General features: G+C 42.8%; 1 pseudogene; it reads right to left on the minus strand.

The window, feature by feature from the left end:
* Positions 1-4542: 4542 nt before the first annotated feature.
* On the minus strand, positions 4543-20593 carry LOC121166304 (annotated as a pseudogene).
* Between the last annotated feature and the right edge of the window lie 266 nt (positions 20594-20859).

Here is a 20859-nt window from a genome sequence, read left to right on the forward strand (position 1 = left end):
TAATAAATCCAGTAGATCTTGGGCAACCAGCTTTAGTTTCTCCATCTCAATCACAAGATCCAGAAAACTCTAAGAGAACCATTACCAAGAACAAATGTCAGGAGAGGTGACTAATTGGCTTCAAATGCAACCATTAGACCACATAAATTAGTAAGACATAGTCACAAGATGAATCCTTTCAATGACTTTCATGACCTGGATGTCATAAGCAAAATCTTCCTGAATTTTGCTCAAAAAGGAGATAAGTCATTTTGTGTCTTAAAGGAGCATTGTGAAAGAGCAGAACTAAAACCAAAACAATACCTTCCTCAGTTCACTCTTCTCCAAAATGCCAGACGTGCATAATACTGAATATGCTGAAGTTGCCCCCAAGAGTAGATGTGTGACATAGCTGGTTATGTAGGCTTAGGAAACCTACAGTCCATATTGAAGTGTGGGGAATCAAGCCCCACCTCTACCTTCCCACCCAGCTTCCTGCTAACCCACCTGGGAGGCAGCCAATAATGGCTCAAGTACTTGGGTTCTTGCCATCCCTGCTGGGATACCCAGATGGAGTTCCTGGTTCCTGGTTTCTGCCTAGCCCAGTTCCAGCTGTTGTAGACATTTGGGGAGTAAACCAGTGGATGAATTACCTCCCTCTGTCTCTCCCTCTGCCATTCTGCTTCTCAAATAAATCAATAAAACTTGAAAAGTTCATGGAAAACGGAACTAAAAGGTAAGTTCATGAAAAGAAAAATAACTAAATAAAGCCTTCCCTGAAAAGAGCAAGTAGAAAGCTTGGAGACAATTTTTACGAGAAAAACGCCAAAGTTAAAATTCCTAAAACATTTTAACTAAGACTTCACATGCCAACTCATTCTGTCTGACTCAAGAGTTCTGGAGAGGCTAAAGGACAGGAAGGCTCAGCTATCATTTACCTTGAATAACAGGAATTTTAAAAAGCATAGTTCAGAACCAGGCAATTGCTTTTGGTTTCATTTCCTTTGTGTTTCATATTTGGCTGCTGAAATGTTATCCTTTTTTAGAACAAATTTGACAACTACCCTAGCCAAGCTTGACAGCAAATATCTGGGCGAATATAGTCTCTAAAGTGGACTGTGTCAGCCAATGGAACCTTGGATTGGCAAAATCAACAGCATTTCAGAATTATCAAAACCACTTGAGCAGAATGGAGCATGCTCCACATTGGGAAACCTGGGAAGACATTGGGTGGGCATTCTTCATCCCCAGGTACTGACACAGGATGCTGCGTGTGGCTTCCCCTAATCTCCCTGCTCTCCCAAGATACAGGAAGAAGAAAAACAAAAATTTAGAAACAATCATCTCATGCACTTCCCTCTACTCCTCGACCTTTCCCACCCTAACCACTAGTTTACATAGGCAAGCATCCTTCTCAACTATGTTATGTTCTTTCAGAGGAAGCAGATGGGACTCATAAATTCAGTAGGCAGGAAGAGATGTCAACATTGTTCTTAATAAATGATGCATTTAATCTCTTAATATCATGTACAAAGTGCCCTCCCACCAGCTGGATCCCTTTAGATACCTAAACACCCGTACCTGTCACATGGGGACTCAGACTCCATGTCACATTCTCACATGGAATGCACATCTCCCTGATGTTCTTTGCCTGTCTTGGATCCACAGGTCATCTGTGGGTCTCCATCACTTCCTTTATAGAAAATAACAAGAACGCACTTCTAGAGGGAAATGGAAGGACCTTGTTGAGTGCTGACTTGTAATTGAAGTGAGAATCCTGTAGTTGGAAAGGATTGCTTTTTCACCAACATGATAAATCCTAGATCACACAAAACTCCACAGTGGAGTCTCAATCTAGGGAAGAGATTCTATGCAGAGCAGGATGCTTGTGGAGTGTTAAAATGTCTCCCCCTTGCTCATTTGTTAGGTGGGCAGGGGAAAAGATACCAAGTGAATTGCAAAGTGAAGAAATATCACAGAGGAGCATCCCTAATAGGAGGAAGATGGACACATGCAGTTCCAGACATTAGGCCCTAAGCCAGATATAGCATCAATCAGGTGATAGGCTGGCCAGGATGCAAAGCTTGAATCTAATCATGAGGAAACACCACACCAAAACAGAGCCAGATTCTGTGCTTTTTATGAAAGTTAGGAGGATTGGCTGCGTTCTTCGACTGTCTCAGTGTCCTAAAAGAGGAAGAAAAGTTGTAGAAATGTTCAAGATTAAAGGACTCTAAAGGGACGTGACAAGCACATTTAATATTTATATTACAGATATTGGTTTGTAAGTATGTCTGTATGTATGGTATTTGCATATATAAAATATGTGATCCTAAATTTTGTTCTGGAGAGGATAAATACAAAGAACATTATTGGTTTCACAAACAAAACTAGAAATGTGGACCATCAATTGTACAAAAGTATTGTACAAATTTCACTTGATTGCATGGACAACTGTGCTATATTGCAGTAAAAGAAAATCTTTATTCTTAACAACTACACACCAGGAGGAGAAAGGGCCACGCTGTATGCAACCCACTGTCACAAAGTCTGGAGAAAACTTATGTGTGTGGAGGGAAAAGGTGTGAGAGAGTGAGCATGTACATGAGCAGCAGCACATCCACGGGGTGGTAAACAGAGTTCTAGACACAGGCTGTCCTTCAGGGGCCCACGTGTTGGGGACTTGCTCTCCAATGTGGTAGCATTTAGAGGTGGTGAGCATTTTATGAGCTGGGGTCCTAAAGAGTCTGTTATTGTGAAAGTCTTATTATCAAGAGCAAGACTGGCTCCTCCCCAAGCTTGGGCTTCCTGTCACACCATCTGATGGCAAGTGTTCCTGCTATTGTGTTGTCACCTGTCTACCCTTAGGCCTTCATCAGAGCCAAGCCAACACTGGCACCATGCCCTCGAATCTCTAGAACTATGAGCCTATTTCTGGACAAAGTATCCCGCCTCGGGTAGTTCACAGCAGGAACAGCAAACCAACTAATACAATATGTGATTTTTTTGTATTATTCACATTCTTGCAATTTTTCATTAAGATTGAAATTCTTTGCAAATTCAAAATTTGTAACTCTGAAAACAACATGAAAATAAAGAAACCATGAAAAAAATTAAGAATAAAAAAAATAGAATTTCCACAAATAACAGGGAAAGGATCTGAATGGATATCTCTCCACAGAGGATATACAGATAGACAACAAGCACATGAAAAAAACCACCAACAGCACTAGACATGAGGGAAATGTTAACCAAACGAATGAGATCCATCAGGACAGCTATTGTCAAAAGCAAATAAATAAAACAAGTGTTGATGAAGATATGTAGAAGTTAGAAGTATAGTGCAAAGTTTGTAAAGGAGATATAATAAAATGGGGCGGCCACTGTGGAAAACAGCGTGGAGTTTCCTCAAAAAAAGAAAAAATAGCATTACTACATGATCCAACACTTCCACTTATTTTCATACACCTAAAAGAATGGAAAACAGAGTCTCAAAGAAATGTCTACACTCAGCTGACACAATGGCTCAACTAGCTAATCCTCTGTCAACAAGTGCCAGCATCTCATATGGATGCTGGTTCATGTCTTGACTGTTCCACTTCCCATCCAGTCACCTGCTTATGACCTAGGAAGGCCTAGGAGGATAGCTTCAGATCAGCTCAGCTCTGGCCATTGCAGCCATTTGGGAAGTGAGCCAGCAGATGGAAGACCTTCCTCTGTCTCTTCCCTGTAAATCTGCCTTTCCAATAAAAATAAATAAAATCTTAAAGTATTTTTTTAAAGAAATGTCTGCACTCGTGCTCACAGCAGCATCACTCACAATAGCCAAGAGACAGAAGTAACCTAAGAATCCACCAGTGGATGAACAGGTGCATAAAATGCAGTACAAATACACTGCATCTGTACACTGAGTGTTATTCAACCATTAAAAAAGAAAAATTCTGAAACACACTGAAACAGATGAAAGTTGAAGACTTTATGCCAAGTGAAATTAGCCAGTCACAGAAGAACAGATATAGTACCATTCCACAGTTATGAGACACTTGTCATAGACAAATACGTAGAGACGTAAAGAAAGGTGGGGCCCGTGGTTTGGGAGGAAGAGGAGATGGGGAGTTACAATTTAATGAGTAGAAAATCACAGTTAGGGAAGATGAGAAAAATCTGGAGTGATGTTAACATGACAATGTGAACTTATTTAACATTACTGAACCGTGGACTCACCACTGGCTAAGACAGCAAATCTCATGTGTATTTTAGTACCTTACCATAATAATTTTTAATGATTAAAACAATAAATTTGGGCCCAGAGCAGCAGCCTAGTGGCTAAAGTCTTCACCTTGCAGACACCAGAATCCCATATGGGTGCCAGTTTTTATCCCAGCTGCTCCACTTCCCTTCCAGCTCCCTGCTTGTAACCTGGGGAAGCAGTCAAGAATGGCCCAAAGCCTTGGGATTCTGCACCCACATGGGAGACTCAGAGGAAGCTCCTGGCTGTGAATCAGTTCAGCTCTGAGCATTGTGGCCACCTAGGGAGCAGACCAGTGGATAAAGATCCTTGTCTCTCTTTCTTTCTAATAAAAGTAAAATAAATCTTTAAATACATATATACTTTGTGCTATTTTATTATGTCTTTATCACAGTTTTTCTAAAGCAAGGTAAGTGATAATTTTGTGCTACCTGTATGTCATAGTTGAAAACACAACACTCTCTACAGCTAATCTAACTTCTGCAGACAAGTGCTGGCATAATAGAGCTACCCAAGTTTTCTGAGGGGAGACATTAATCATGCCACATGTCTCCCAAGTATCATGGTCACATTGTGAAGGACAGATTGAGCATGGTAAGAAGCAGGAACCCAGTTCTTGCTCTCTGGGAAAGACCTGCCACATGATTTGCAAGGCCCTGGTTCATGCATTTCTAAGAATTTCTAAGTGATGACAGTAGAGCATTAAACAAAGCATACATGCCTGTACAGCCCCACAGATTGGACACCCAGCAGACTGACCCTGACTGAGCTTCTCCTACAGCAAAGAGGAACCATGTCAAAGAAACCCAGGGCTGTGCAAGAGTCAAGCACAGTTACGCCTCTCTTTTGCTCGTGCTTCATCTTTCTTTTCTTTTTTGGATGTTGGAAGCAAAAGGTAAAACAAATGGTTAAACACTGACCAGCCCATCACTGTACCCACCGGTAAGGCTCCATTGAATTGTTCAATGTCTGCCTGGGAAATTATCTCTTCCTCTTCTTGTTGCAATGGCTCAGTTTCCTTGTCTACAGCAGCTGGAAATAAAACCAGACAGTAAAACAAAATCAATTTCTGACTGCTAGCAGCCCAGGAATAACAAATCATCAAAAACAACCATCAAGAGTAATTATTTTAAGGAGGTTGTAAAATTCTAACACTACTTTCATATGAATGTGTACATAAGAGTATGCAAACAAGAAATAAATGTTATTTTTATTGACTATTTTTGTTAAAACTGATTCCTGTATATTTTTTCTTATGATTTTTGTTTTATTACTTTTGTGATTTTATTAGTTCCTTAAAAGTTGCCATATACTTTATCAAATATGATTTCAGAACTTAACAGTGCTTAATGTGCAAGATAATTATTGAGTTCCTTAAAGGATTATCTTAAAAATGATATCAGAGTTCAGATAACATCAGATGGAAAAAAAAACGAAAGAAAAGGGAAAAAAGGGAGATATTATGCAAAAGCAATAATTAAATCAATCTGTTACATCGTAAAATAGATTTCCAAGGAGCCGTCAAATGAGCTAGAGTGAATACTCGGCTATGATTCAGACACTGATTAAGGTGCCTGCATCCCACGTGTCAGGACCTGGATTCAGTTCTCAGCTCCGGCTCGAGCTGCCTCTTAATGTAGACCCTTGAGGCAGCAGTGACACTCAAATGCTTGGGTTCCTGCTACCCTTGTGGCAAACCTGAATTGAGTTCCGGCTCCCAGCTTCAGCCTAAAAGGAACAACCAGCAACCAGCAACCAGCAAATGAGAGCTCTGTTTCAATCTCTTCTCTCTCTCCCTGTGTTTGTGTATCTGTCTCTTCTTTTTTCTGTAACTATGCCTTTCAAACAAAAATAAATCTTGAAAAAGAAATAATGTTTTACCTGATCATATTTATGGAAAAGGTCAGTTATATTAGATGAAAAATAAGCAAATTGTTAAATATGGTTTGCATGATCCTAGTTAAGTTTATGTATGCTACATATATACATACACAATTGTTTCTATAGAGAAGAAAATTCTGCAAAAATATATTTCAAACCATGATTATATCTGGGAAATAAGTTGGTAACTGAGAAAAGAGGAAAAGGGAGGCTTTCTCCCTCTATATTCTGTATTACTTTCACTATTTGAATGTTAATTCATTATCACCATATAATTTATTTTAAAAACTTTAAAACACTAAGATGAACACTGACACTCAAGAATTCTCTGAATTTCAGCCTCCTGGTCTCCAAATCAACCTATGTCCCAATTGCATTCAGAGGACTTGGACTTGGAATCACACTGACCTGCAGAGAAGTTTAAAATCTGCAGCCCTATGCAGTCCTTTTATTTCTCATCTTAAACAGACTTGAACCAAACCCTTAGCATTGTAGAAAACTAACATTACTTCTTTATAATAATTGACACCCCAAAAAGATCACATGCAAGCAGGTTAGAGACACAAAACTTCAAAATTAAAACTCTTCTTCTGGGGGAGGGGAAGGGAGAAATCCCTATACCTACAAAACTGTATCATGGAAATAATAACAATTTTTAAAAAGAGAGGGATAAGGCCTGGCACGATGGTTCAGCAGCTATGTCCTCGCCTTGCAAGTGCCGTGATTCCATATGGGCACCAGTTTGTGTTCCGGTTGATCCACTTCCCATCCAGCTCCCTGCTTGTGTCCTGGGAAAGCAGTACAGTATGGCCTAAGGCCTTGGGACCCTGCACCCACGTGGGAGATCTGGAAGAGACTCCAGTCTCCTGGCTTTGGATCAGCTCAGCTCTGGGTCACTAGGAGAGTTAACTAGCCAATGGAAGACCTTTTTCTCTATCTTTCCTTTTTCTCTGTGGATCTGATCTGCTTTTCCAATAGGGAAGAATGGATATTTAAACAAAAGTGACGGAGGGATTGAAGAGTGGGCAAGCAGCTGGATAGGTGCGCCGGTGGGAAAAACAGACACACACACACACACACACACACAGAGCAGGAAGAAAAAACTCTCCTGAGAGAAATCTCAGTCCTCAAGACTCATTGAGCCAATCACTAATTGCATAGAAATTAGGCAACTCCTCCATAATTCATACATCCAAAATATTATGGTCGCCTAATGATAACTCATTACAGGAAAACAACATCAGAAAACAACCTCAGTACTCAAAGTTCACCTGCAGGCCAGTGAAATACTCTTTCACTATCAACTTCCTGCTTTTTAGTTCTCACTCGATAACTGCAGGGTCAGCAATTTTTGAATTCTTTGTAACTTTTCCTTTAATTGCATGTTTCTTCAATGCTTCAATTTTGAGATTTTATCAACTTGACAGCAGTATTTTTGTCCCTCACTTTGTATTCAATGAATTCTTAAAGGAGAATTTCCTCTTAGTTTCCTTTTGCAGTCCAAGAAATCTGCACAACAGCTTGACTCACTGTATTAAGCATGAGTTGGGTGTGGCATAAAAATCTTCACAAATATGTCCTTCAGCATTTGAGTTCCAGCTCAACAGTGGAGAAAGACACACCTGAATATATATCATGCTAACCCATATTTGATTTGTTCTGTGGGCTTCCACCTCCATATAGTATCACAGCAAAAACTGTCTTTACAATGCAGACTAGAAAAAAATATAACAATAAAATAAACTTCTTCATGAATCCCTTTAACAAATGCAGCCATAAAACCATGCACTGAATGCCAATTCCCACCAGAGAAGCATTTTATAGGGATTAACTCACTCAATTTTCATACAACCCTATGAGGTGTGTGCTAGAACTATGCCCACTTTACAAATGGGGGGAAGGAAAACATGGAAAAGCTAAAGAAAAAGCCAGCACGCTACACAAGCAGTCCTAGCCACTAGAGTCTTCGGCCCCCACTCTTAACCCTGTGCTATCCTGCCTCCTTCTTTGTTGTCATTTCACTGAAAACAACTTTCTATACCCTCACTACCATAAAAAAAAATCACACACGGACAATTATCTAAAACTACTTTCTCCCCTTGAAGTAAGTTTTATGGGTGGGAGTGATGCTAAGTTCTTGCTATACTTCCAACTTCTCCAACAGTGCCAAGCATCAAGTGTGCTTCCAATAAACATGCTGAAGGAACAAAGGGGAGATTTATGGTTTTCCCAAGAGGACATTAACCAAATGGTGAGCAAACATGGCCAAAATTGTTTTAAGAATTCTCATAATCGGGTGCAAGTCACCAAGTGTCCACTTCTTACCTTTCTCTTCTATATACTTCTCTATTATTCTTGTAAGGCTCGGGGTGACTTTTTTGCAGAGTTCTTCTAGGAACGTCAGATCGTTTTCCCGTATTTTACCTTGTTTCTCCAGATAGTCCAAAAACTTCAGAGAGTTCTGCAAGAGAATCCAGGGAGCCACTTTTACCTGACTAGTGATTATACATTCAAATATTAAGCAACGATAAAATAAATCACCTGTGTGGCCACTAAGAACCAAGCTTTGCAGTCATGTTTGAAGTGTATTTCATGCACTGCGGGGGTTCAGTAGTTTAAGAGAAGAGCTCTATCTAAACGAATCTCTTTGTGATCCTATTAATACCAGACACCCTGTATAGATACGATAGGTAACTCTATACACACCAAGTACAGCATTTGCTAAATAGCAATGTCAAAACAACCCAATGCAGGAGAAACTATCATATTCCTCATTTTGAAGATGAAATGACTGAAGGACAGAAAGGTTTAATCATTTTCCCAAGGTCACAAAGTCTATAATTGGCTGAGTCAATACACTCTGATGCCAACATCAATCATCGAGCTACACCACCTCTTTCTCACAACTGTCAGTGAAGAACTGATTATAAGCTCCAAGAAAATTTGGCTTGAGAAACTTTTACATTTGGTATTTTGAAAGAAAATATCTCAAAGCACTCCTGGATAGGGAAGAAATCACAAACCAGCTAAGATTCTTCGAAATCTGAATGATCTATGGGGTGGAAGTTACCATAAACTTTCCAGAGATCAGGACCAGTGAATGTACTGATTCGCCTATGAAAAATATATATGTAAACAAAATTATCATGGAGCCCACAGAAAAGAATGCTGAGAAAGTGAGCATCCAATGCCACCATCAGGCTGCCGGCATAGGCTGGGGAGGAAGTCTCCACCCATCACACTGAACAGTTTAAAGGCTGCAAGGGGCCAGAGCCTTCTATGAAGCTAGGAAGAAGATATGGGTACAAACACCAACCCATACCAAGTGGGAGCTAGATCTCGTTTGAAATGAGAAAGGATCATACACATCACATGAGCATGTGGTCAAGGGTTGGGATCAAGGATATCAATGGCATGAACAGATCTGTTGCTAAATAGAAGTCTTAGGCGGTAGGCTGGAAGAAGAAATGGATTAGAGAAGAAATGATCAAGATCTATCCACAGCAGTGGTGCTGCAATGGTGCTGGACTGGAGAGGCGCTGCTGAAGTCTGTTCTGGGGAATTGGGAGGATGAAGTGGAAATGTGTGAAGAAATGAGGTAAGAGTCAAAGATGACTTAAGTAGTGATATCATTCATTACTATCATCCAACTCTCCCCACCACAAGCTCCACACAAACCACACATGGGAGGGCATTCCTGGACTGCTTTGTGAAAGATGATGAGCCGCTATTGCTGGAACACAGCATTCCAGGATCAGAACCAAGGGCAGAAAATGCTGAGATTCTGAAAATTGGCTATGAGATGGCTCTTGGGGATTTTAGCAAGCTGAGTTTCATCTGCTTTAGATTGAAGTCAAACTGGAATGTGTTGAAATGGAACTAAGAGTTGAGTTAATGAAAGGAGTGTGTGTGAACTATTACTGCAATAAATTGAGCAGAAAGGGGGAGATGGAGCAGTAACAGAAGGAAAAGGAAGAGTTAAAGAAAATCTGTGTGTGTGTGTGTGTGTGTGTGTGTGTGTGTGTGTGTATTCAACCAACCATCCAAGATGCAAACAAGTCAGAGAAACCCTAAAGTTTCAAGTCTCAGTCTTGAGTGCTTTCTATCTCATCTGATGAAAAAAAGAGAAACCTGAGCTGGAATTGGGGATGAGCTGGCTGGGCCGGACTACAGCATCCACTGGCAAATGCTGAGGCAAGGCAGGCCATGCCAGACCAGGCTGCGGCATCCAACCAAAAACGTAAGACCCAAGAGGGAGAGGGCAAAGCCAGTAGGAGGGCAGCATGGTGTTCCCCAGCTGTATCACCATTCCCACTATAGAACATGAACTGGGATGGGGGCAGATCAGGTCTGACAGCTACAACACCTATTGGGTCTCATGTGACCTGGACCAGGGAAAAGTCAAGCTGGGTTGACTGTTCTTACTGATGCAAGCGTAAGTCAGAGTGGGTGTGGGTTGATTGGGGTCTGCTACAGCATCAGCTGGCAGAGGCTGGCTGGCACTGGGGAGCTAATTCTGTCAAGCCAAATTGCAGAACCATCTAGAGAGTGCATGATCCAGGATTGGGCCCAGCAGGGAAACAGTGGGCACCTCCCTCTTGGGTTGCCACTCTGTCTGGTGAGCATGAGAACCAGGAATGGGGCAGGCATGAGAGAGTAGTATCCATCAGCAGGTGTGTGGGCTGGATAGTGGGCCTGGTTGGGTTGAACTAGGCTTCAATGCCCATTGACACATATGAGAGCTGAATGGGATGTGGAACAGACTGGACCAGTCTGCTGTACATACTGGCAAGCATAGGAACCAGGGCAGGAAGTGGGCTTGGTGGGGGGTAATGAGGGTCATTCTGATTAGGCTGCAGCTCCTACATGGTTTACATGGCCAAGTGTGTGGTGGACAGGATCTGGATAGGTTCCAACACCCATTGGTTTGTGTAGAAGACAGAGCTGGAAACAGAACTGATCCAGCAGCAACCACTAGCATATGCATAGGCTGATTGGGGCGATGGTCTGTGTTGGACCCTGTACTAGCAAGCACACATAAGAATCAGGTCTGGGATCACCTCTGACAAAGTTTCATTGGGGATCCCCCAATCGAATTGCTGAACTCAGAACTCCAACCATGAAAAGAATTGCAGGTTCCATGGTCTGACCTTGGAGTGCATGTGTCAAAGCTGAGCCTCCTCAGAGGCTCAGACAGAGCAGTGGACAGCATATCCAGGTGCACATGGAGGATATGGTAGTACACTGGAGCCTGCAGAGGACACCTGGTACCAGAACAGAGAACAAAACAAATTAATCAACTAGCCCAGCCAAGTGTTGTCAGTGAAAATATGGGCAAGTGGAGATGCTAAGGTGGACCAAACCAGTCAGTGGATTCTAGAGAGATTTCATCATGCTTAGAATAGCGAGATTAGCAGTAATTCAGAACAGTTGAACTATTGAAACCACTTGAGGAGTGCCCTAGGAGCATGCCCCACATCAGAGACGCTTGGATGGTTGGGAGGTTGAGTGGGACTTCTCCCTTTGTCTCTTACTTTCCCCCAGATAGAGGAAGGAGAAAAGAGAATGTGAAAACAATGATCTTACACACTTTTCTGTAGCCATTGTCTCTTTGAGCCCTAATCAACTATGTAAAGATCATAAAAAAAAAAAGTCTCGTAAAAGAAAGAAAGAGGGAGAGAGAAACTTTTCAAGAAATTCCAGAGACAGGGAAGAGGAACTAAAAGGAGTACACATGCTGCCCTTGCAGGCTGGGCCAGCTAGGGCTGGGCCAGGTAATGGACACTGGACAGAGGAGAGGTGGAGAAAGACTCACTGGAGTGCATCAGTGAGGCAGAGGTCAGAAGGTGCCCTCCTCACATAAAGTGCACAAGGCGTTACCACGGTGACGTGCAAATGAGCTTTGTACCTCGAAACAGAAACTCACACATCTTGATAACAACCCAACAGAATGAAGAAACAAGGCTAAGAGTGATTCCGGAAGCAATGGTCGAAATTCACATCACTTCATGAAGTTTCTTAGACGCTTAGAAAATAACCACACACACACACTCAAGTTACACAGAGCCTGTGCACTACTGCAGTTTAGGTTAAGCATTAGCAGGAAACATCTGCCAGCTCTTACTTTGCTAAAAAGTCAGCAGATTTGGGTGTGGCTTCCTTTACCTCCTGCATGCTGTTCTGAGAGTGGATTTGCTGCTAGCTGGTCAGGCATCTGACGATGTGTGTGAGCTTACATGGGTCAGCCTGCTATCAAAGAGGTATCCCTACCCAGCCTGCAAGAGACTTCCAGGAAAGACTGGAAATTTGAGTGCTTTCCCTCTTGACTAAAACACATTTCCTCCAGGGCACAGTGCAATAGCCAACTGGCTAAATCTTTGCCTTATATGCGCCAGAATCCCATATGGGCACTAGATCTTATTCTGGCTGCTTCATTTCCCTTCCAAATCCCTGTGTCTGTGGCCTGGCATGGCAGTTGAGGACTGCCTAAATCCTTGGGACATTACACCCACACAGGAGTCCTACAGGGAGTTCCGGGCTCCTTCCTGGCTTTGGATCAGCTCAACTCCAGTCATTGCGGCCACTTGAAGAATGAACCAGTGGATGGAAGATCTTTCTATCTGTCTCTCTTTCTCTCTGTAAATCTGATTTTCCAGTAAAAAATAAATAACTCTTTAAACAAGCAGCAAAGAAGCGGGCGCTTTCTCCAAAGGCTAGGAAGCAACTGATAGGTTGCTTTTTTTTTTTTTTTTCTGAAGTCCCATGACAGGAAACATTGCCTGATTAAGCCAGGTGGGAAACTCCCCTAGGCTTGAGATCATCTTTTATTTTCTGTGAAAGGCTGGCCTAATAGCAGAGCTCAGAGGAAACCAGCCCAGACCAATCTTGGGCATGTGTTGCAGAGCCAAAACTGGGATATGATCCTGTGATCATCAGGGGTCCAAGAAGGAAGTGCAGCTTTCCTGTATTTGGCCTTATCTATGCCACAGCTAAGCCCAGGAACTTCCCCCCTTTCACTGTGGTACTGAGTGAGAAAAACCTAGACAGTGTTTTGGCTGCTCGGGCAGGGCATAAGTCAGATCATTTCACTCAGGGGTGGGCCATAAAAGGTAGGCCTGTGAAATCATGTGGTCTGGCTCTGTTAAGGAAACCACAGGCTACGGAGCTCAAAATTCATGAACTCATCTGCAATAGGTTAGTTTTGAAGTTGATAATTTTGTGTTGCCCACTAGTGATGTTATACATAACCAGATGCCCTTGGCAGAAATAAATATCATCATATGTAAAATAGTAAGTAAAAATTTAAAAGATGATGGAATAGGGAGGCAAACGTCTGGGGGCACTTCTGACCCTGAACTTGATTCTGTAGCCACAGATGCCTAGGAGCTGCAAAAGCAAAAGAGAAGGACTCATTGCCAGACTTTTCCTAGAGGAAAATGTGCAGTGCTGAGTGTGCCAGGCCCTCCTGTAACAGAGCTGCTTGCCTCTCCCCTCACCTCCCACCCCTTGCTACCCCATACTGCTACCACTCATACCACCCCATTCTCCCCTTGGCAAGGCAAGGGTACAACAGTAAAGAGAGGACATTTTACTGATAAACCCAGACTCTTGGAAATTTGGGACAGGATACTCCAACTTGGAACATAAAATAATCAGAAACACCCAGAGAGTTTTGCAAACCGGTAGGATTCTCCTCTCATATTGACACATGTTACATTTAAGGCAGATAATTGCAGTGCAAGCATAAACATTGCAAACATGAGTTTTACACACTGAAATTATATGGCAGAATCCCAATAACCTTACAGTACTTTTTAAAACATTTTCTTTTTAGAAAAATCATCATCTCAGGGACGCTGTGGTATAGCATCCTAATCTTCCACTAACGGGACCAGCATCCCTTATGGGTGCTGGTTCGTGTTTCTGCTGCTTCACTTCCCATCCAGCTCCCTGCTTATGGCCTGGGAAGACAGCGGAGGATGATTCAAGTCCTTGGATTCTTGCATATATGTAAGAGATCTGGAAAAAACTCCTTACTCCCAGCTTTGAACTGGCTCAGCTCTGGCCATTGAGTGTCACCGACCAGCAGCAACACTACCTACACGGCACACTCTGGGAAAAGCCAGAACTATAACCGGACCCCTTATTGCCAAAAGCAGCTGCTTTTATGCTCTTTCTCCACTGCTTTTCTCCCTGTACTTTTCTCTCCATAGGTCTTACTGCTTTTGTACTGCTTTTGTATCCCTCTCTTGTTCCCGTAGGTCTTATTGCTTTTGTACCCCTCTCTGCTTTTTCTCCCCGTACACCTTAGCTTTTCTCCCTGAAGATCTTAGCTTTTCTACCCCTCTCTGCTGCCCCGTTCTTCTCGTTCTTCTTATTGCTTTTAGCAGCTGCTACTCTCCACCAATCACTTCTCCCCGTGGGTCCACTTGGTGCTACCTGATAGGCCAGTAGCAATGACATAATCACAGCGAGGGCATCAGCCTATCCCTGTGACTTCCTGTTTACCTGCTGGCGAGACCAACCCCGCCTCCTGGCCCTGGGCCAGCCGCCATCCTGCAATGGCCTTTCATGTTCATTTGGTCTGCTCCGGTGCCCACTCCCCACAATTGAGGCCTTTTGAACCATGTACAAATAGATGAAGAATCTCTCTTCTGTCTCTCCCCTCTGTAAATCTGCTTCTTAAATAAAATAAATCTGCAAAAACATCTTTTAAAAAGAATCATATACAAAAGTACACACACACACACACACGTATTTCCTACTTCTGACCTTTTGGAAGAAAGGAAAAAAAAAAAAGAAGAGGAAATATCAACCTGGGGGCATTGGGCATCTTTTAGCACTTGTCTGTGGTTCGGAAATAACATTTCTAATTTAATAAAACCAAGCCTTTTAGAGAAATGATAGAATCCAGCACTAGGGGGAAAAAAGTACATACAATGAACCTGGGGCATCATTACAGGGCAGTAAAGGAACGTGAAAATGACAAGGATTCCATCAAAATGAGTCAAGACCAACTTGAAGAGGCTGTCACTGGACCAAAATGAGACAATTTAAACTTCAATCAGAATAGCTACAGCAGACTGAAAACCCTCATATATGCTTAAATCCACTGAAAGTTTGCATGTGATTTTTCTAAAGGGCCATCTTCTGTTAATGACAAGAAACCAATTAACCATCTTGAAAACTGAGTAAGTAAATGAAAACATCAAGAATTTACGGGTGGGAGCAGCACAGTAGCCTAGTGGCTAAAGTCCTCACCTTGCACATACCAGGATCCCCTATGGGCACTGGTTCGTGTCCCTGTTGCTCCACTTCCCTTCCAGCTCCCTGCCTGTGGCCCGAGAAAGTAGTCAAGTACCACATAATGCAGGACTCTGCAGCCACATGGGAGACCCAGAAGAAACACCTTGTTTCATATCAGCTCAATTCTGGTTGCTGTGGTCACTTGGGGAGTAAACCAGCAAATGGAAACTCTTTCTGTATGTCTCTCTCTCTGTATGCCTGCTTGTCCAATAAAAATAAATAAATTTAAAAAAAAAGAACTTATGGGGTTGGTACAGGTACAGTGACTTGGGAGGCTGATCCTCTACCTGTGACACCAGCCCCCACATTTGGATCCTGGTTTGTGCCCCAGCTGCTGCACTTCTGGTCCAGCTTTTTTTTTTTACGGCCTGGAAAAACAGCAGAGGATGGCTCAAGTTCTTGGGGTTCTGTACCCACTTGGGAGACCCGCAAGAAACTCCTGACTTCTGGCTTCAGATCAGCTTAGCTCCAGCTGTTGTGGCCATTTGGGAAATGAACCAACAGATGGAAGACCTCTCTTTGTGTCTCCCCTCTGTAACTCTGCCTTTCAAATAAAAATAAAATAAATATTTTTAAAAATAGCATATACTATGTGTATGTATACATACATATATATTTTATATCTGGGTAACCAATGATAGACAAAAGGGAAACAAAATGATAGAAATTTAATATCTTCATTTTGCAACTGCAAAAGAATCAGCACAATCACTCACCACATGACAACATTTGTTAGGACAGACCACCTTAAGTACCTTAAGATCACAATGGATTTGGAAAATTCTTATTGCCTCATATCTTTTGCTCTACCTTTTCTATGTTTAGATACATAAACACTTAGCTCTGTGTTAGAATTGGCTACAATATTTAAGACACTAACCTGTTACACAGAAGCAATGTGGTATACCACATAGCCCACATTATAAAGTGGGCTGTACCATCTGGGTTTCTGTAAACACATTCTGTGGTGTTCACACAAAATTACCTAATCACACATTTCTCAGAAAGTATACTTGCCTATGAAACCACATGTGACAGTATATAAAATTGTTGAACATCAGCAGTTGCTAATGTCAAGAGAACTAGGCATTTTGTATCTCCTGATAAAAGCATGTGACACAGGAGCATACAAAGAGAACTCACATGGCGCATTATAAAGTATCATTTTGCTTAATGCCCAAAGTTAATGTCTTGGGGTCAACATGATAGCATAGCTCATTAAGTCTCTTTCTGCGATGCTGACATCTCATATAAGCACCGGTTTGTGCCCTGGCTGCTCTACTTCCCATCCAACTCCCTGAGACTGACCTGAGAAAAGAAGCAGAAGATGGTCCAAATGCCAGGGCCCCTGCCACACATGAGGGAGACCCAGATGAAGCTCTTGGCTTTGACATGGCTCATCCCTGGCCAGCGCTATCATTTGAGTGAATCAGTGGATAGAAGATCTCTCTTTCTCTCTCTCTTTCCTTGTAATTCTTTCAAATAAATAAATATTTTAAAAACATTTTATTTTCAAATTTATATATTTTATTTTTAATAAAATAAATTTAAATAGTTTTATTTAAAAATTAATTCTTGAGTTAAGTGATGATTTTAAAGGGATTAACCATATAAATCATACATCAAATTTTATCTTTCTGTCATTTGTCAATACTTGTGTTCTGTTGATTGTCATGGATGTTTTTAAACAAAAAAAAAACCAAAAAGATAAGAAAAAGATATTTTAAAAGGTATATAAGACAAGAAGTCCAGAGCTTCCAGAGACCATGTGAGGAAGAGGAGCAACAAATGTGAAGATGCTGTAAGTAGCTCTTAACACATCCCCAGTAACAGTTCCCATCAGCACTCATTGCAAAGTCTACACTGCACGTGTGCAGCTTCCTCAGAAAGACGTGGTAGGAGAAATCACACACACTCATCCATTCATGCTTCATTCAGATCGGCTGAGCATCAGGTCATCTCAGAGGCACCACGTGCTGGGCTCTAAAGGTGAGGAAGACTCAGAGCCAGCCTCAAGACACCAGGGTTTGGGAGCAAGGAACCCCAAGCAGGCAGGCCAGTGAGAACACAGGAGGCTGCAATTCCATTTCCTGAGGGCTCTAAAGCAAGGAAGAGCAGAGCGGAAATACTCCAAGATTGTAGTGAAAATGGAATCAACCATGTTGTGCTACAGAAAAATGTCTGAAGAACTGCTCACATTGTGCTTGTTGGACTGACTTCACATGAAACAGCCTCCCGTGGGGCAAACCTTTTATTTGTCAGTAATGTCAGTGGATTGGGGAAGATGGCCCAGGAGCCTTCTCAGAAGTTAAACAGTGGGCTCATGTATGTCTGCTTTGTGACTACATTTCTTAACATCCCCACATATTTCACATCTTCTTTTGCATGATCAAAATTACATAACGTAAAACTTCAAAAAGTAGCAAGCAACACTATGTTCTAGGGTACATTTTGAAACTTCTCAAACTAACTAAACTATTCCTCACAAGTTGTTGGTGGAGCCAAACAAAGCATAAAGTCTTGAGGCTTAGAAAGCAGGTTTACAGCTCCTTTTCTGCATTTAAATTTAACTACCAGAATAATTAGTTGATAGCCACTATGTTAATATCCAGTGCATCACTAGTAGTAACTTCAAAGGCGTGCACAGCCCTTTACAAAGCACATCTCAGTGCTGTCTTCTTTGACTTTCACAAACATCCTACAGGAGAGACACCACAAAGCCCCTGCAAAGGACTCCTGGACTACCTCAGATTATTCTCACCTGGTTGTTGCTTACCAGGTATGCCTTGAACAGTTCTACATACTAAAACACAGGGGATGTCAGCAACAGTTAGCATCGATTTCATGGTTGCTATAATAAATACACACCTCGTGTGAATACCTGATGTGTGTGTTACTTCATCTTATTAGCCCAACAATCCTAGAAGGACACCCAGGACAATCTGACATGTAAGAAGACAGAAGCCCAGAGCGCTTCGGTCATTTGCCCACACCACAGATTGAGTAGGAGAAAGAGTGTACAATCCAGGCCCATCCAACAAAACAGATATTTTAACCCTGGTAAGTCTGCATACTGTGAGGAAGAAGCCTCCATGGAATCCCCTTCCAGCCTCTTCGGAGTCACTGCCGAGCAGCACAGTGCTACATAGTCCCCATCTCCAGGACGCACTCACCATCTCAGACTTGGGCAGTGACTCTCCCAGAAGGAACTTCATGCTGTTTAAGGTTTCTGCGCTGATGCCTTCTGACAGGTCATAGAGCATCTTTCTAAGACATACACCCAAAATGACAAATAAATTTTCATACTTGCACACATCAGTCAATCAAGCATTTTTACACATGTTATCCGGCATGTGAAGGATCAACTCTGGGAGTAGTTTAGAGACTTGAAAACAACTCTGAGCTTCCAAGGTGCCCACTAGCATGGCAAGCTGCCAAGGCATGTCTCCAGATTCTGGGTCTAGTGCTACTTTCCAGCACATTAGGAAGATATACCCAATTTCAACCCATCCCCCACTCCCACCAGCTTTGGGTCCCATCTTAGAAATCCAACATTAATTTAGATGTCCTTGTGGGAGAAGACCTGAAGGCAGCCAATACTGGATTGCCCACCACAGGTTGAAAAAGGACTGGGACAGGCATTTGCCACAAATTAAGACACCACTTCGAAAGCCCACATCCCATATCAGCTCTGGTGTCCTGCCATCATACGCCCTGGGTGTTGGCAAGCAATGGACTCCAATGGTGCATCCCTGTCACGTGGGCAGTGCAGACTGAGCTCTGAGCATGGGGAGTTGAACAGTGGGTGGGGGCCCGGCGCGGTGGCGCAAGTGGTTAAAGGTCCTCGCCTTGCACCCCCGGGATCCCATATGGGCGCCGGTTCTAATCCCGGCAGCCCCGCTTCCCTTCCAGCTCCCTGCTTGTGGCCTGGGAAAACAGTCGAGGACGGCCCAAAGCTTTGGGAACCTGCACCCGCGTGGGAGACCCGGAAGAGGCTCCTGGCTTCGGATCGGCATAGTATCGGCCCGTTGCGCTCACTTGGGGAGTGAATCATCGGACGGAAGATCTTCCTCTCTGTCTCTCCTCTCTGTATATCCGCCTTTCCAATAAAAAAATAATAAAAATAAATCTTAAAAAAAAAAAAAAAGAACAGTGGGTGGAAGATATCTCTGTATGTCTGTCTGTCTGTCTGTCTTTCAAATAAATAACTTTTTAACATAAGGGAATCACAGCAATATCAAGCTTGCCGTATCATCTGTAGTCAGAAAAGCTAAGTGTCTCATTCCCAACACCAATATCCCTCAGATGTTTAACAAATAGAATGGATTTCCAGAATTCATCATTCCTTTAGCTGACCAAGAGTCGTCCATATGCTGAAGGACTTGAAGGATTCTAATCACCAAGTCACTAGACACTTTCAGAGGCCAGCATTGTGGCATAGGGAATGAAGTCACCACCTGCCATGCTGGCATACCTCTCAGAGAGCTAGTTTGAGACTCAGGCTGCTTGGATTCCCATCCTACCCCTTGCTAATGCACCTTGCTTTTGGGATGGGAAGAGGCAGTAGAAAATGACCCATATACTTGAGTTCCTCGCACTCATATCAGAGATTCTGATGGAGTTCCTAAATCCTGGCTTCAGCATGGAGCAGCCCCAGCTCCTGGCTCTTGGCGGGGAATTGGGGAGTGGGTGAACCAGGAGATAAAACAACTCTCTCTCTCTTTTTTCTCACTCTCTCAATCTCTCCCCCTCTGACTTTCTAATTAATTAATTAATTAACTAAAAAAAAAAAAAAGCCCAGTGGCTAGAAACAGAAACACGTCCTCCCAGCCAGGCCCCTCCCTCCCGGCCTCACCTGAACAAAGACACCTTCCTTCGCGTGGGCAGCATATGCTCCACCTCCTCTTTGCTGTACCCGAGGTGCTGCAACAGTTTGATCTGCTTGATGATGTAGAGGAGTTCCGCGAGGAAGAAAATATTCTGTTCTTGCACGAGCTCGTAGTCCAAAAGGAGCTCAAAAATATCCAAGGCCGAGTCTGCCTCTTCCAGCTTCCTTTTGCTGACCAAATCCAGGCAGAGAAACTTGAGGCTTTCCACCTCTTGGGCCCCCAGCTGTGAGTCGAGCTCCAGAAGCAGCTCACGAAGGTTTTTCTGATCCAAGATGAAACTCAGACTCCGATCTCCAGATGCCATGGCCACCCTGCCAGAGGCAGAGAGGGCTCAGCACGAGTGAGGACCAGGAGACCAGGCTTCACCGCCTCTTGCTCAACCCCAGCTTCCTCTCTCCTAGACAATAGACATCCCAGGAAGTCTGAGAAATTTGAGGCTTCTCCAAGGACCAACAGCCCAGAAAACCGACTCCAGCATCTCCAGCATCCCCCAGAACTTACAAGTGTCCATTAGAAGGCTTAAGGGGGATTGTTAATCAGAACTCAATTTACCCT

Source organism: Ochotona curzoniae, unplaced genomic scaffold, assembly GCF_017591425.1.
Source record: "Ochotona curzoniae isolate NIBS_2020 unplaced genomic scaffold, NIBS_Ocur_1.0 patch118, whole genome shotgun sequence".
NCBI lineage: Eukaryota > Metazoa > Chordata > Mammalia > Lagomorpha > Ochotonidae > Ochotona > Ochotona curzoniae.